Below are 19,922 nucleotides of genomic sequence, written 5' to 3' on the forward strand. Positions count from 1 at the left end.
ATTGCCGAGTAAAATTCCCAGTGATCTTACTCTCTACTGTTGTGATAAAGGGGTTCGCTTGCTGCAGTATTCTCTGCATCCCGAGACAATTGCACAGTTCATTACAGAAATAAACAACACTAAAATAAGTACGATTTGTTAAAAAGATCATTACATTAAGCTAGTTAAAGTACATTTTGATGTTATTTCTGAAATAAGAAACATCTAATAATTAAGATTAAAATAAGAAACATCTAATAATTCTTAAAAAAAGGATAATAACTTAGAAGAACTGGTCTTTGTCTGATCGTGAGACATTAACGGCCTAGTTCACTTCATTGCAGTCGAAAGATTTCAAAATAGAATTAAAACAAAGAAAGACACATTTGTATTATAAACTAGCCGCCCGGACAGACTTCGTTCTGTCAAAAGTTAATAGTATTTTTTTTTATTTTTTTTTTAGTTTTAAAACCTTCTGTGGGCCTTAAGGAACATACAAAAAAAATTAGCCGAATTGGTCGAGCCATTCTCGAGTTAGGCGCTGAGCAACATTGATTTCTATTTATATAGATAATAGATAATACGCCATCAATTCTTTGAGACTTCTGTAGTTGAAAAGGATGAGACCGATTTAATGAAATATACCTATTATAAGAAAGATTTATCACCTATCTATTTAAAATAATAGCCATATAAATTAAGAAATTTGACGAGAACTTATAGTAAATTTACAAAAGGAGTAACTGAAAATAATATATCTTACGTGGTACGTTCGCTTGTACAATTTTTTGGCATTTATAAATAAACGTGCCCGCTCCTCAGTGGCGTAGCATGGTTGTCGGCTGCCCGGGGCGGAATTTTTTTTTTAATTTAATGTATACTATACATTACATAAATTAATTATTATAGAGAACTTTTCGGCAAGAACAGTCATCATTATTTTCCATTTTAAAGGTTTTAAATAAAAAAAGTTTATAAAGCTGTCCGTTACACTCTGTATGTAATAAAAGTCATTCTCGCTAATTACTAGACATAAACAGTGAATTCCCATAAGTCTAAACATTGCCAGTCGCTACAAAAGGGATTCCCCGACTTTGCCACAAAATAAGTAATGAAAAATTCCGTGCTCCTTTCAATCGGTCCGAATTTGTAGTTGTGAATGGTTCAAATATTTACTAAATATTTTTACTATCTAAGTATTGTTAAATTTTGCCGCCCCCTAAAAGTGCCGCCCGGGGCGGGCCACCCCTGCCACCCCCAATAGGCTACGCCACTGGCGCTCCTACAGAATATTCATGATAATTCAATATGACTCACATCAATTTACCCAATCTCTCTGTGCCCAGTCTGTATATAAAATACAGATAAGAACAAAGTTGCAATAGTCTCTTAAGATTCCATTAATCTCTAGGCGTCTGCCCAGCGAGCTATAAAACAGGTCATTGGAGACCTTATAACGTAGAAATTCAGCGTTTCTTGGACATATTAAGCGCTATCGGCTATGAATTGATGGGGTCAACGTAAAAATCGCTTTTTCGCCTGCTTTAATGTTAAAATATCTGCTCCTTAAACCTTTGAATCGATTGTGATAAAATTTTCGAAAAATCGTAATTTTTGTGAGTAAAAAGTTTACAGAATTTGATTGTTTCGGGTAATATAATAATTCTTTATCTATATCCTGCTACATGGCAATTTGTTCCTGGTTGAACAATGAGCCACTACTTTGTTCGAATAATATTTTGGGAGACTCAGGATATAATAATAATAATAAGCATTTATTTGCAAGAACATGGTATTGTACAAAGTTAACATTAGTATAATCCAAGCGGATTACATCTTACGGTGTGCAAATATTAAATATTAATGAGAATAATGGAACTATCTATATTATCCGCATCACAATTCTGTTTTTGCGATCGTGTTCCAATGGATAACTAATGACTTTTTTACGTAAGTCATTTTATTATATTTTTTGAATTCCATAATTACGTAATAATACAACATCAATTCATTTACAACGCCGTAGCTTTTGGACGCCTGCAACACGAGGATTGCTAACGTGTTGCTGTTATTTCCCCACTGTCCATCTTACTACCAAAGAAACACAGCACTATTTGAGAGAAGTGTTATCTAGCTGTCATCTGTACGGTTGAGGTACTTCACCAGATAGGCTACACCAAACTTTGAACAAGATATTTAGTGCTGTACCCTACACTAGATGATCTACTATTTTGTCACGAATCTAATTGTTGTAAAGGAGACAGAATAATTCATTTACATTACACCAGCAGCGTAATAAACAAAATATCAGTCAAGGAACAATAGTTAATAGTTCCGTACAAATAGCTACTTTGAAAGAACAAAACCGACACAAAGGTAGCCACGTCAACACAGTACTTCCATAACATATATTTAAAATTATCTTTTTATCTTTTTACTTAATATAATAACATAAGTAGGTCGTTTATATTAAATAAAATCTATAATGTATTTTCTTTCAAGAATACAATATATTACAACTATAAAATCTTACAAAAAAAGTTTGTAATCTTACGTGCACGTAAGAAGTTATACTTCATTGGCTAGCTAACTTCACGTTGCTAACTTCTCCGTTAACTAGCTACAGGGTGTAGGTTTTTTCGTGACGGTATGGGCGCGCATTGTAAAAATTTACTATCATAGTTATTTATCACAAACACGCCAAAAGAAGTATAACTTCGAAAACATTTCGTGCACAATTATCAAATATAAAACCGAAGTGTATTTGTAAAGGAGCAATTTAAAATCAAAAACTGAAAATTTTACGCTGCGAAACTAGAAATGAAAGCTATTTGAGTTACTCGGTAGTTTTATAGTATTATCGCCGGTACTGCAATATAGCCCATGCAGTGAACATTGACCCCCTACTATAGCCACTTTGGTGAAAAATATCGCGTACTATAATACCGTTCCAATATTCAAACGATCAGTTAAAAATGAATATTTACTCGGTATCTTTTATGACGACTTAAAACCAAATCTATTGTAATGTTCGTGTAATGTTAAGTTTAAAAGTTTCTCAAAAGTTTTTAGACACGTTTTATTGATACGACGTATTACGTTTTTCTCTTACATTAATTAACTAGTGATCTATTTATTAACTTCAAAAAAAGGAGGGGGTTCTCAATTTGATTCTTTTTTTAATGTATAAAACTTTAGAGTGGGTGGACCAATTTCAATGATTTTTTTTAAATTGAAACGTGTCATGTGGTCCATTTAAATTTAATTACACATCAGCCTTTCGCAGTTCACTTCTGGACATAGGCCTCCACAAGTTCACGCCAAAAATGGCTAGAACTCATGTGGTTTGTCCGCAGTCACGCTGGCCAGGCGCTTTGGTGACCGTAGTGCTGGTTTTGTCGCACCAAAGACGCTGCTGCCCATCTTCGGCCTGTGTATTTCAAAGCCAGCAGTTGGATGGTTATCCCGCCATCGGTCGGTTTTTTAAGTTCCAAGGTGGTAGTGGAACCGTGTTATCCCTTAGTCGCCTCTTACGACACCCGCGGGAAGAGAGGGGGGTGGCTATATTCTTTACTGCTGTAAAATCTAACTTAACTTTTACTTTTGTAACGACTGTCAGCTATCGTGTTTATAATAACGTAAAACACAGTCCATAAACAGTTTAAGGCGTCGAAACTTTCCAACGAGACGAGTATTCAGAGTTCAGGCAAACAACTAATGTAGGGGTAGACGCCAACTTGTACTAAATTGCACACAGAACACTATAGGGTAACTGCCAAACTGAAACTAAAGAGCAGATGTGAGTGGTTTTTGAATACATTATTTATGCTTTCTTGAGTGGAGAGTAGAGAAATTTGAAAGGAGTTTTATGTTTTGAATAAACAACGTTTTGAATACTTGTGCAAGGTGTGAATTTGGTTAGCTGAAATTAGTAGCTAAAGATGCCATTCTATGTACGCTTAATATTGTGTAGGTTATCTTTATTAAAAACAATTTATAGTTGTTTCTATTCACCCAACGTGACGATACTGGGTTCTCTGCATAAAGGCAAATAATATTGTAGTGCATCGGAGAAATTCGCTACGAATGAATCTTGATTTTTTCTTCGAATTTTTTTTTTTTTATTGACAAGTTGTCACAGAAGTTACAGCAAATACTATGCTTAAATAATATGTTTTACTAGTATTGGTAATATCCTGATGCTTTTAACCCCGTTTGACAAAATGACACAGGAAACTCACATTGTTGTGGTCTAGCCAATATCGTGACCTTGACGTGTTGTTTTGTTGGATTCGTTGAGCGTGAAGCGCTATTTTATTCATAATCACGTTAAGATCGTAGACTTAGGAAGACCTATACACTAGAATCTCATAATTTCGCAAACATTAAATTTATAATTGGTTTCTCCTCCTTAATTTGTGCACACCTTAACCGCTGCTACTGTATCGTGTTCAGTACCCAAAGGTTATCTGGAAGATATCGCTATTTAGCGATAAGATCGCCTTTGTACATCTTGTACTGTATCTTTTTTTATATGTGTCAGTATTTCGGTGTACATTAAGAATAAATAAATAAAAATAAAAATATTAAAATAAGAATTTATAAAAATAAATGATAGTAACTTTTGAGCTGCATTCTTGGTTTTTTTCCGAAAATAAAATTTCATTCCCGCCTAGAAACAAATAATTCTAACAAATACAATCAAATAGGATATCAAAAAGTTAAGAAAGATATTTTTTATACATACAGACTAGCGTTTGACTACGATCTCATCTGGTGGTAAGTGAAGATGCAACCTAAGATTATGCCCACTTGCCTAGAAAATGCCTACTCAATATTGATTTAAAGATACCCAAGTTATAGTTAGTTAGAAAAACGGAAGCCGGAAGAGCGTTCCAAATTTTTGCGGTGCGTATTAGGAACGAGGAAGCAAAGCGCTTAGTGTGAGATCGTGGGATTTCAACCACGTAGCGATGCAGATTCAGGCGATACCTTGCGGTTCGGTGGTAGAAAGGTGATTATTTATATGGCTAAAGCCGTATACCGTCGACATTGTGTCCTTTTAAATCTTTTTAAGAATATAATATACTATTTTGTGAACACTTAGCTTTACAGACAAAAATAACCAAACATATAAGAAAAGAGATAAGTACTTTTTATGGGAATTTATGCGATCACCGTTTCCCAGGCTAAACATCTTACAAAGTTAATTAAAACAAACACAGTAGAATGTAGGATTACTATTTGCCTCTAGGGTCTGGACGTCAACATTTTCTAGATTCGAAAAAATAATATACATTTAGGTTTTTGTTGCTTTAAATGTAACATTTATTAGACTTAGTTCAAGAAGAAATGTTATAATATTTTTAGTTTAACAATTAAACTATAAATAACTTTTTAATTTAATTTTGAGCAATTAAACTTAGGGCGATGATTTTAGGTTGAAATTATTTAACTTAATCAATTTGAGGAGATAATATTTTTGCAAGTTTTGTTTTCTGCACTGGATTAAGATATAAAATTCCTAATTACTTTATTTTAATTTTAAAACATTAAATATGTTACTTACAAATACAAAATCCTAAAATTATTATCGGCATAAATTTAAATGATAACAGTATTTATTGTGTAACTACCCTGCAAAACAGATAATAAAGAAGTGACTGATTAATCGTAAATGAATATTAACTATTCGGAAGATGGTGTCACCATTTTTGTTCTGTTCCGTTATTAAACGAATAAACAATAAGAGTAGCATCGGTATAAAATCCAATATTTTAATAATTGTCAGAATATAAATTTAAATGCTTAACACAAGTTGCACAGTGGCTGTCGCTTTTTCGATCCCAGCCTGTATAGATCATGTAGATATTTATCGGGGGATTGTTTGGGTGATAGTGATTGTGGCGCACTTTCCAATCCCCGTTACAAGAGTGAATCCTACTGGGAGTCGATCAGAGTATGGTTGGAAAATTCATCTGTAACAACTTCAGTGACATTAGATCATCTGTGTAACAACTTCAGACAACTTCGACATTAGAGATAAGTTTACGTTAAGACTTTAAATATATCAGCGTACAAGTCAATGTTGACAAATAGTTTAGCTTTACGTTTTATAAAACTTTTAAATTTTCTGCGTTATTATCGTAATTATTCATTAAAACCTTTATTTTGATTTCTAAACATTGAAAATAGCCAAAACGTTTCTTGAGTTTTCCGCTTAGCGACACATTGTTTAGGTATCAATTCTTTTTTTATTATTTATCCTAAAACATTACCAGAGGTGCTAAAGTAACCCAGCTGGTTTTTTTATATACCTACACATTTAAATGTACAAGTAATTTATTTTATTGGTCCTTGCTGTTTATTAGCAAGTCTCCATCCTCATTTTGTTTAATAAAAGGCAGTATTTTAAAGCGTTACTGCGAACTTCCTTTCCAAATCTAATCTGCAGAATCAACTTTCGAATCATTTGTAGCTTCACTTTAATTTACTTCAATCATTAAAATAACCAGAATTTTAATTTGTTTTATTGACAATTTAAATCTACCTGAATAAAACTTTTTTTTTTTTAAATTTTGATTTTGCAATTCATTTTATTTATACAGATATAAATTGAAGTGACAGTAGAAAGATTAGTTATACGTTCACATGGCACACTGTACGCGTGATTAACACCGCAGTTCATGCAATCTGTCAAGTCTCGGATCAGGGAGACAATAACCATTGTAGCCGATAAGCTCTCGAATAATACCATATAAATGATAGAGTATTCCGCAAAACCTATTGTTATGGCGATATTTTACAAATCTCCCCATAGTTCTATTTTAAAATCATATGTTTTATAATATTTATTTAATGAATGCTACTAGTGCATAAATATAGATTAGGTAAGCTTTTTCACACGTGATATTTATTTATTTATTTTATTTAACAATTTATGTACACTAGGATAGCAAAAGGAAATAGCTCGTATAAACAATGCCGGTACAAAGGCACTACTTATCCCATGATGGAATCTCTTCCAGTAGTCCTGCCACAGGAAACTTATAAAACATTCGCAAAATTAGCGTGTACAATCTAAACATATTGAGAATAAAAATATAATATATAATAAATACATAATTATACAATATATAAATGCACACATACATAATAATGTATACACATTATTGCTCCACTATTGCTCCACTATTGCTCCACTATTTTGGAAGTAAAACTTCTTTACATACGCTTGACTTTAGGAATTAGCTACTGAATGCGTGACGAGGGTGTTACAAAAAAAGTAATTAGGCGAGGCGAACGGAGCAAGAGAGTGAGGTGTGAGCACACATTTTCTTCCTCTCTTTCTCTCATAACGTAACTACGTTTCCTATATCTAAAACACAGAACAGGCCTATTGCTAAAGAATTTTTAGTCGTGTGGTCTAAAGCAATCTCGTTTTTTTCTTTTTTTTTATCGATATGTCTTTACGTTATAGTCTTCTAATAAACAGATCGATTTTTTATTTGAAGGATCATATTCATAAACATAATTTATACCAGTCAACTGAAAAGTAAAAGATGGTGTCTATTTTTGCCTTGGTAAGACACAGAATTCTAACACAACATATGGAATATTTATTTTTGACGTGACAACGTCTAATAAATCGATGAACGCTGGCTGCATGAACGAAAAAAGGATGACTCATTGTAGCGTTACGCTCATTGTACGCTTGCGCCACATCTATCTCTCTTCCATTCGGTTGGTCTATGCGTCTAATGAGATGTTTTGTTATGACGTTGTCACGTTAAACTATAGTCCGTAAACCAACTTTACATAAAACCAATTTTAGTTAAACTTAATTAAAGTAACTTTGTGTATATCACTGAATGTTCTATATACATTTCTTCCTTTAAAAATGTCTCTGTCTAAGTAACTGGTACTAGCAGCGCGCGCGACTTTGTCCGCGAGGAATTTAAAAAAATGTATTGTTCCGTTCGCAAATACAATAAGAAATTACAATAAAAGTAGCTTAAGTTATTATTACATCAGCCATCTGCCAGTGAAAATCCTGTCAAAATCGGCCGAGCCGTTTCAGTGATTAGCCAGAACAAACAGACAGACAGACAAAAAAATTAAAAAATGTTATATTGGTACATGTACCGTGTATACATCCATATGCATTCAGTAAAAACCGGTTATTTTAATATTGCAAAAAGACACTCCAATTTTGTTTATTTGTATAGATATCAGCGATTTAGTAACAAATATCTAATAATATTTATTTATTTTTAAATTTATGATTATTTCCGTTTAACATTATAAATAATATACATTGAAACTAGAATTATATATCTCTAATGCTGCAAAATAGAATGCAAAATTGTTATGCATTCGCTTACGTGCCGTACGATCCAATTACAACAATGCAATTCTAACGATTACACGTGACTGACTTTCTGTCTGTCATGAAGCATTTAAAAGCTATATTATTCACATCTCGTTTGACATTCGAATTTCAAATGTAATGATAGAACAATGCAATAGTGGTTTTGAAATTTCGATAACGTTAGTAAGACGATAACATAGCGATAGTGTTTTCTAGTGTTTATTGTAATTTACTTTAACAAAAATCTAAGTTTGTAATAAAGTTTCAATATTAAAAAAAAAAGTTTGCGGTGGTGTTGCAAAGTTATTTTTGTTACTAATGTCATAGTGTTCTGAATAAGCAATTTTTAGTGCTAGCGAATGTTTATTTAGTAAACAGTAAAAAATTACAATCGATCGAGTTTTGAGGAATAATTTTTGAGTTATCGCTAATAAAATTTATTTTATTGATTATTTTTTCGACTACCTTGTATTAGTTGTGTGTGTAAATTAAAGTCGGTTTTGTTTAGTTTACGAGTAAACACAATTGACTATATTCTCATCAAAATTACACTTTCCCACGTGTTTTTTTACATCTACCCTCAATCAAACGTACCATAACTTATTTTCTAATATTTACCCGTATTTCACTCATTATAATGAATCATTTTTGTTTGCATTTTATCGCGGCTTATTAAGTTTTTAAAATGCCGGCTACTTTCCTTTCGGATACTTTACGGCAACCATGGTCACGGGAAGACTGTAAAGTATCCAGAACGTCGGACATATTTAAGAAAACTTAATAAGCCGCGATAAAACCCGAAAAAGTTTTTAACCGACTTCCAAAAAAAGAGGAGGTTCTCAATTCGACTGTATTTTTTTTTTATGTATGTTACATCAGAACTTTTGACCGGGTAGACCGATTTCGACAAATTTTGTTCTAATCGAAAGGTGGTGTGTGCCAATTGGTCCCATTTATTTCATTATAATGTAACATAACTTCACTTGTGTTCTAACTTTGTGATATAAATTACATTAAAACCAAATACCATTGCAATGTATCAAGATTACTTATTCATTCACATTGGACGTTATACGCACGATTAACATCGCGGTCCATGCGATCCGTCAAGTGACGGATGACACACACAATTGTATCCACCTAACGATCGTATCCACTAAGCTCGTATAAAGCTATATAGGGTAACGAAGTGATTGAATCCATTGCATATTTACCTCTAACGCGGATTTTTTTTTAAATGCCACGTTCAAGTATTAATGATTTGTAACGAATTTAGGTAATATCACGAATCGATTTCATATATTCACCTCTTTCTCGCTATTTTACATCATGATTTTTTTAATACTGCAGGTTTTTAGTATTTACAAATTGTAATTAGTTAAAATTTAACTGAGGTAGGGCACAGCAGGAATTTCCTGCTCAAAATATGGAGCAGCCCGACTGGGGTAGTACCTCGACCTTACAGAAGATCACAGCAAAATAATACCGTTTTCAAGCAGTATTGTGTTCCTGTTGGTGAGTAAGGTGACCAGAGCTCCTGGGGGGATTGGCGATTGGGTCGGTAACGCGCTTGCGATGCTTCTGGTGTTGCAGGCGTCTATAAGCTACGGTAATCGCTTACCATCAGGTGAGCCGTACCCTTGTTTGCCGACCTAGTGACATAAAATAAAATGTTCATTAAGTTTATTTTACACACTTTGTTGCTTTTCTGTGTAATTCTTAGTAGCCATTTCAATTAGGGAATAAGTGAAACCACAATAGTCGATGCGTTGAATTCCTTAATAATTGCTTATTAATATCATTTTATGAAAGATTTGGTTTGCATTGAGCCTACTAAGCAAACTTTACTCTCAATAATTCCTCTTAATCAACAAAACACAATTATGAGATATTTCGAATGTAACGTTATATGCTGATGCATTGGTCCGCATGTCCTGTAAATTTACATAATTTTATAGTTCCTATTTTAGCCAATATTCACGCTGGGATCAGTGAACTGTATTTGTAAATTAACTGTTAGAGATAGGTACAGTTACGCGGGTTTTGAGCGCTGACCTTCAACTTTATATCAACATTTTATGAATATTGAAATAGAAACAGAGATCTAATGAGTACTAATTACTTTTGCAATAATTTTTTACTGAACAAAACTATTTTGTAACCTATTTTTTCGGTCGGCTTTATAAGTTTCAAGTTGGTAGTGGAACTGTGTAGCCACACAGCCCAAACAATAGTTACATATCTAATTTTAACTTTATTACTTGTAAAATATACTTAATAATAAAATTTATTTTTATATGTTGCTTCTTAATATTTCATTGTTTTTATTACGGCGTAGTTCATTCGCGTGATAGTTTCATTTACGTCACGGGTTCTACTCCCGGTCAATTTTGACTTGTGTATTAGTATATTTTAGTTTTTTTTTTTTATTGTAACCGTCTTTTATTTATTGTAACCGTCTTATAAATACTTGAAAACGATATTGATTATAATATTATTATCCAATATATTTTGTTTTCTACAATAGTTCTTTGCCAACCTATGGGATATCTTCATAGATTCGTATTGGCCATACAAATGTTTGCCGTTGTCTGGGCGGGTTTTTGTTTGTGTATTGTGTGTGTTTACAGAATTTTAACCCAAGAGTGAATAGAGGCCAATGAGTGTGAAGCGTCAAAAACTATCGAAGCAGTAGATATACCGTATATAATTATTATACTGCTACGTAAAAAGCCTAGGTACGTCTTTGCCCAGCTAAATCATTTGAAGCCTTTTTAATTACAACTGATTTTATCGAATGGACAAATTTATAGTATCAGTAAATTGACTGATACGCATAGGAATATGAGTATTCAATTTATCACCAATTTATAGTAGTATTACGTCGGTAATTACCTAGAAAGGGTTGGTAAAAATCTATCATCTAAAAAGTTTAATGGCATAAAATATCCTTGCGGAAGTATTTTTCTTTTTAACTAGAAACGGGGAAATTGTTATTCTATTACGCTTGTGTTAATAAATAAGAATCAGATGTATCAGCATTTTCGAAATTCATTCCCTTGAGGGTATATTAAGGGACGATATATGTTGGTTTTGTGTCGATAGGAAATTCCCATAAGACACCGTAATACATTCCTGTAGAGATTACTTCTTTGTATAAATTGTGTATATATATAATAAAGCTGAAAAGTTTATTTGTTTTAAAGCGCTAATTTCAGGAATTGCTGGTTCGAATTAAAAAAATCTTTTTGTAGACGAATATCCCATTCTGCGAAGAAGGTAATAGGTTATTTTTTAAATAAACGCGTGTGAAGTCGCGGGGCACAGCAAGTTTATTGTATCTCTTCTCATGATAAATACGCCAGATTACTATTGTATTGTATTTATGATAGTATTACTGTTGTGGAGTTTTAGAGGGATATGAGGAACATCGCTGTAAAGTCATAAATGACATTTATAGAACGATGTAAAACGAACGGAACGGAATAATTAGGAGATAGTTACAATAACTTATAAGAATATAGCCATCCTCACTCTTCCCGTGGGAGTCGTAAGAGGCGACCGATAGCGGGAGAACCATCCAACTGTTAGCTTTGAAAAACACAGGCCGAAGACGGGCAGCAACATTTTCGGTGAGACAAAGCCAGCCCTGCGGCCACCAACCCGCCTGCCCAGCGTGGTAATGAGCAACTCACCTGAAGTTCACGCCATTTTTGGCGCAAACTTGTCTATGTCTAGCAGTGGACTGCGATGGGCTGAACTGAAGATGATGATGATGACATAATTGCTTGCTTTGCTGGAATCCACAACTAAAAATGTATTATTGCTTTTGTTTATGTAAGTTATACATTTAGATACAATACAGCAATGCTGCCATCTAACGGCTATAATTTTGAATCAGCGTTAACATGATTGACGGTCGATCTACACTTCGAATATCGTTTATAAGGAAGTTTTGCAATAAAGAATTTAAAAAAATCGTAAATTTGTAAAGTGATGATTTTTATACTTATTTAGTGCGAATTATTTGCACAGGTATTGCTAGTTATCAACATTGTCTCTACTGAGACAGGTCTGTAATATAACTCAAAATGTGCAATAAAGTAATAAATAAATAAATTTAACGAATAAAAATACATACTCGTAATCGGTATATACAGTCATCGTGTCGTCTCGCATATATTATGTATATCGTATCATATCGCTACCTTAATCGGTATAAAAAATATGGTTGAATTCAAATTAAGAATCTTTTCATTTTTTACTCGGTTAGAATACATTTGAAATTGAATACCATTCAGAGTTGACCGGCAAACATTTAGGAATGTTTATGTATGAAGTTTGTTGTGGAAACTGGAGTACTTTATACAGTCACTGAACACTAGAACCGGCTGCCTCTGGGAAATCTTGCAGTCTCGACTCAGCAGCAAATACAAACTGATCAAAATATGAGTTCGACTTTACCTTACAATAATTTACTGGGAGCCTGTTAATTAGGAACCTTTAGGAACTGGAGTGTTCAATTACTTATTAGAAGCTAATTACTTATTAGAAGTGCTGGAGTTTTGATAATTAAAAACTAAATACGCAACAGTTTGAATTATTATATCATGTTTTAATGTAATATGTGCGAATTGAAACTGGAAGAAGCTTGTTTTTTAGGCGGTAACCGAAATATAGTTTAAATAATGTGGAGGTATTCAACAATCGGCTTTACTAACTTCTAAAGAGGTTAGAAATGTATATAAATTAGTCCTGATATATTTAAAGATATGTTGTTGATTAAGTTAATAACGACGGAGGTGATATGGACACTGTGTGACAAAACTTCCTTTTTTTAGGAAAAAAATAATGAAATATATGTGTTCGAAGTAAGTGTTGCTGTGGGGTTACGGCAGTAACAATATAGCCAACCTCTCTCTTCCTGTGGGTGTCGTAAAAGGCGACTAAAGGATAACACAGTTCCACTACCAACTTGGCACTTAAAAAGCCGACCGGTGGCGTGGTAACAATCCAACTGCTGGGTTTGAAATACACAGGCCGAAGACGGGTAGCAGCGTCTTCGATGCGACAAAGCCAGCCTTGCGGTCACCATCCTGCCTACCTAGCGAATTTGTGGAGGCCTATGTCCAGCAGTGGACTGTATTAGGCCGAAGCGAAGTGAAGTGATGTGTTAGAAGAAACTTTTATAATAATTCTGAACACACTTTAGTACGATACGACTTAGCAGACGCGAACGACATTGTCCTGTCTAACGAAATGTCAAAAGCGTGAAGTAGAAAATATTTGTTAAGATTTCTGACAATTTTGTCATATTTCTATGGAATTTTCTAAATTCTTCATATTTATATTATAAATGTGAATGTAAGTTTGTTTGTTACGCTTTCAGGCGAAAACTAGTTAACTGATCATCATGAAACTTTATTCACATATTCTTGAAGGTATTAGAAGTACGTTATAGGATACGTATACGTAGTGTATAGGATACGTTTTACTTAAAAAAAATTCAATGCGAGCGCAACCGCGGGTAAAATCTTGTTTTTCATATGGAACCCTTTTACAAGGTATCAGAATATTTCAGAAAAAAAAATTCGCTAGAACTGTCACAGTAATAATCTAGTTTTGCGCTTAGCAATACATTTATTTTTACCGTTTCATTTTTATATATGTAGAAAATAATAACATAACAATGCCGCCAGCACGTGCTCTCACTCCGATATCATTGCTAATAAAACAATACTTTAAACTAAATTTTAGATTCCCATTGTCGGCAACTTAACCCACCCAAACGTTGCTGGCATCACGCCAGTTGTAGGAAAGCTGCGCTCTGAATGACAATTTTCTTTAAATTACACATAACTATTTAATACAATAGTATAAAATTTATTCATGATCATAATTAGGCAAAATAACTCAATGGCTAACTACTTGGTGACAATTATTTCCTCAAAATATTTATTTCGGGCTCAATCAATATTTACGGTTTGTAGAATATATTTTTATTTTCTAAAGAGTGTAGCAGTATAAGCACGGGTCAGATGCCCCTGGGGGAATTTATGTCAAAATTTTGATGACGAAATCACCGTGTTAAGAGGAACATTTCCCTAGGTTACCACACCTCTGAACGCGCTAGTTTTTCAAAAAAAAAATTTTTTCAAATTTTGAAAAAAAAAATTTTTTTCTCTTGCAATATAATATTTATTTGTAATTTTTCTACCAATCGCTAGATACACTAAAGAAGCATTAAATAAGGTACTTTTGAAGTCTTCGCAGCAATTGATATATCGGAATATCACAAATTCAAAATTTTAAAATTTTAAATCTCACGTATTTTAAGAGACACTATCACGAAATTTTTTTTATAAATAGCCCTTACTACGCTCTATAAAATATATTTTTTTCAAAATTTTCTCTAGGGTAGATCAGTGTTAAAAAAAATATTATTACTATCCTCATATGAATAATTAAGCATCTGAGCAAGTAATACTGCTATAATTTTTAAATGTAATTTTAATATTTACGATATTAATAATTATAACAGTAAGAAATTGATGTGCGATTTTTGTTTTTTATGTTTAAAATTTTTTTATAATTCTTAATGATGAACTTTTACTTGTTTTATGCATTAAGTTGTATTTCTACTCAAGAGGCATGAAAATTAAAAGATTATTTTAGCTACGTCTAAAGAAATTCTTTTAGTTTGTGTTTTATTTGGGAATGTTTTATATGAGGTTAATTTATATGTATATTGTTACTATTTTAGTTCTCGGTTTATTGTTACATTTGTTTCGAGCGAGCATCTAGTCGTCGCTCCCAATACGCGACAAGTTGATGCGTGTTTGTTTACTTTGTTGTTTTCTTGAATTCGCGGTCTAAACGTATGTTTCTTTTGTCTGCTGATACGAAATCATCTTATTACGAAGTTGACTGCCATATAGTTCAATATTAGTGATTCTGATATAGTGATTCTAATATTTTTATACTGTGATTTTGAATAAAAATAATTTTAAATAAATTATTTAAAACTGACATTTAAAGGCGAAAACGCAGTAATGTAACATAGTGACATTGTATTTAAATAGTAACATTTCATGTGATCTTAGCTATTTATCTTCGTTGATAAAAATGCAGAGTGACAAGAATCTCAAATGTGTTGTGTGTGATAGATCTGTGTTTAAAGTGAAAGGTCAAAAAAATATTTTAACAACCCCGGAAGATATCAAATTATGTCAAAGTGTGCTAGAAAAACCAAAAACTATTTTTCCAAATAGTGCAGTATGTGGAGCCTGTCGTATAAAAATGTATAAGCGCAAAGCTTCAGAAGCTTTCGATGAAACAGAAATTGAGCCGATTCCAGATTCGGACCCATCCGTTACTTATAAAGTACGGAGTGATTCTAACGAATTTTCAGAACATTATGTAGAACTCTTCATACCAAGAACTATATCTACACATAGATATTGTTTTATTTGTTCAAGCACTAGAGATTTAATTACTGTACCTGACAATGCACGCTTACACTGTTATTCAAAGAAGTCTATTTTCATTCCTACAGGGAACCGTTGTTGTTCAACCCATATAATTAATAATCAGTTTTATGAAGACGATTTACAGTTTATTAAAATATATTCCTATGACACAAAAATTACAGCGAAAGATGTGAAAAATATTTTACACTCAGTCGATTATTCTCAAAAGACAATATCACAGTAACGATTGAAGACAGTGGCGAAGATTAATTATTATTATTATTATTATTGTTATTATTATTGTTCTTATTATTAAAATTACATTTAAAAAATAAAAGCAGTATTACTCAGATGCTTAATTATTCATATGAGGATAGTAATAATATTTTTTTTAACACTGATCTACCCTAGAGAAAATTTTGAAAAAAATATATTTTATAGAGCGTAGTAAGGGCTATTTATAAAAAAAATTTCGTGATAGTGTCTCTTAAAATACGTGAGATTTAAAATTTTAAAATTTTGAATTTGTGATATTCCGATATATCAATTGCTGCGAAGACTTCAAAAGTACCTTATTTAATGCTTCTTTAGTGTATCTAGCGATTGGTAGAAAAATTACAAATAAATATTATATTGCAAGAGAAAAAAAATTTTTTTTTCAAAATTTGAAAAAAAATTTTTTTTGAAAAACTAGCGCGTTCAGAGGTGTGGTAACCTAGGGAAATGTTCCTCTTAACACGGTGATTTCGTCATCAAAATTTTGACATAAATTCCCCCAGGGGCATCTGACCCGTGCTTATACTGCTACACTCTTTATCCTTAGCTTATCAATAATAAAGACTAAATTTTATCAACATACTTTGCAAGTATAGTACCTTCAAGTTTCTGTAATATAAACAATTCAATAGAGAGATAACATTATTTTACCATATAAAAGAAAACCTTTTCTGAAGACACCGTCCCCACACTCGATCACAAATAATTTCATAAAAACTTGACAAAGAAAATATATATCAAAAAGAACATTCAATAAAATAGTCATTTATTTCGTAGCTAACATTGTCGCCTGTGAAGGATATTTTATTAAAAATTGAATATACATTTCATATAAAATAACGGGTACTTCACAATGAAATTCTTGCCGATCGGGCAACTGCTTTGTCTTGCTTCCTTTTCTTCATTCCACTCGCATGATTTGTGTTATATGAAAGTTCGGCTGCAATCTCGATGCGCCTCGGGTAATATTGGATATCTGTCATAAGCTGTAAGATACATACAGACTTTATAATGCATCCCATATAACATGTGTCCGTCTGGAAAATAAGAACAATTTGTTTCGGCAATTCAACTTTGAGTTTTCCATTGGATTTGACTGTCTTAATCGTATTACGGTTCAAAAATGTTGAAATGGCTCTGTGATTAAAACATTTGAATTGACAAAAGACAATCGTGGATATAATGGATACGTGGATGCCCCCTCTCTTCCCGTGGGTGTCGTAAGAGGCGACTAAGGGATAACAAGGTTCCACAACCATTTTGGAACTTAAGAAGCCGACCGATGACGGGATAACCATCCAACTGCTGGCTTTGAAATACACAGGCCGAAGACGGACAGCAGCGTCTTTGGTGCGACAAAGCCAGTACTGCGGTCACCAACCCGCCTGCCCAGCGTGGTGACTATGGGCAAAACACATGAGTTCACGTTATTTTTGACGTAAACTTGTGGAGGCCTATGTCCAGCAGTGGACTGTATAGGCTGTAATGATGAATCGTGGATATACATCCAGGCTAATTACATTGAGTCGTTTTAAAATGTGTGTCAAAATCAGTTTGCGTATGTTTATACATTAAAAGTCACGTATCAAGAGACAACAAAAATCAATTGTCCGACTTTGTCTACTATAAATAAAAACTTATGATGTAATATATAAACCATTTTCGGAATAATATTATTTTGTGTTACCGGAAATATCATCGAGTTGGAAGGGATGTAGATACGTAATAATGTCTTTAATATCGTCTATGAGATGGTTGTGTAAACATTCTTAGCGGTCCTGCGGGCTATTATCAGTCGGTCGAGCTATGAATAATAAAATAAATGCCAACGTTCCCTCGAATGTGGTATGCGATTGAATAATAAACGCATATTACGTAGATATATTTTATAGGAAAGCTGTTATGGTTGATCGTATTGGTGTTATTAAAAAGCGTGCAGTAGCTACCAATATTATCATAACAAACAGTACTCTGTACGAATTTTGTATTCCATTTTAAGCGTTTTATTGGTTGTGCTTATTTTATTGTAATATTTTTTTATGAGAAATAAATGTCAACAATATTATATCCGGTTATCATGTAATTAGCTAATAAAACTCGTACTTGGTTGCAAATGTAGTTTAAAATATAATAATGTTTTATAATAGTAAAATAACATAGATGTAAGCTAATTTTCCTTTTAATAATTGAACACGCAGGCATGGCGCCATCCCCACCCTTTCTATATAAAATGGAGATGCCGCCATTGCCTCGTGTCAACAATATTGTTTCCATTTATTATGAGGTTAGCTAATGAAACTCATACTTGGTTGCAAATGTAGTTTAAAATATTATAATGATTTTTAATAGTTAAATGACATAGATACAAGTTAATTTTCGTTTGTATTATTAAACACGCGGGCATGGCGCCATCCCCACCCTTTGTAAATAAAATGGAGATGTCGCCATTGCCTCGCCAGTTCGTTTCGGACGTTCGAGCAGTGAAGACTTAAAAAGTGTAAGTGATTACTGTTTACTGTTAATATATTATTATTTTATTGCTGTGCATAATGTTTTTCTATGTAATGGAATATAATTGTGTTTTTCTTGATAAAATTGTATACGATCTGACTACTTATTTATTTACAAACAAAGGCAATTCATGAACTAACAGATTTAACTTAAATATTATTGCATTCTATTTACAAATAATACATAAACAAATAGATTATAATCACTAAAGTCTTTTATTTTCACATAAAAAAACAAAAACCGGAATTAAATATTATTTATTTTAATATTTTCTGAGAGCTTGTACCATAAATAAAGTTGTTAAACTAAGAGGGTGAGTTATGTCAGACGCTATTCGAAAGAACCAGACAAAGAATGGTGTTTGAGAATCTAAATGTAGACAGTAATATATCTGGTATTTACTTGACATTTAACAAATTATAAGGTGCTGGCCCAAGTTGCTGACTTTGTATACTTTTGAAAATAAGATAATCACTCTGTACTGAAAATGCCCTTAAAAAGAACTCCACCATCCACCCCTCAGCAGCTCACTGAATCTGACAAATACCAAAGTTCGGCACCAGCTACCGATACAGAAAACGAAGGTTCCAAGGTAAACAGTCGGCAACGGCCACGTAAGCGTCAACATGACGACGAAATTACAGTTGTTATGTCACAAATGAAGAAATCCATAGAAACCTTAACTCAACAACAAGATGCCCTGCACGAGAGCATCAGAAAAATTGAAAAACAAAACAATGATATCATAAGCTCTATGGATTTCATATCTAAGCAATATGAAGATGTGAAAGATAAGCTAGCTAAAATGGAAATTGACAGGAAAAACAATCTAGTCTACATCCAGAACTTAGAACAAAAAGTCGAAAGCTTGGAGAGGGCACAGAGACAAGCCAGTATCGAGATAAGAAATATTCCAGTAATAAAAAAGGAGACCAAGCAGGATCTTATGCAGCTAGTTAAAAAAGTCGGAGAATCTGTAGATTTTTGTGTGGAGGAGACTCAAATTCGTGACGTTTTTCGTCTTAAAACTAAGAAGGAAAACAATCAGCCTATTATTGTTGATTTCACTACGGTAACGCTTAAAGAAAACCTCCTAACATCAGTTAAAATTTACAATAAGTCGAAAGATATTAAATTAAATACTAGTGATCTGAAAATTGACGGACAACAAAGACCTGTTTTCGTCTCGGAGATGCTTACCCAGTCTGCAAGGAACCTATACTTTCACACTCGTCAGTTTAGTAAAGAGCACGGATATAAATATTGCTGGACTGCTCATGGGAAGATTTTCTTGCGCAAAGAGGAAGGTGCACCAA

The sequence above is a fragment of the Melitaea cinxia genome, chromosome 10, assembly GCF_905220565.1.
Source record: "Melitaea cinxia chromosome 10, ilMelCinx1.1, whole genome shotgun sequence".
Classification (NCBI taxonomy): Eukaryota; Metazoa; Arthropoda; class Insecta; order Lepidoptera; family Nymphalidae; genus Melitaea; species Melitaea cinxia.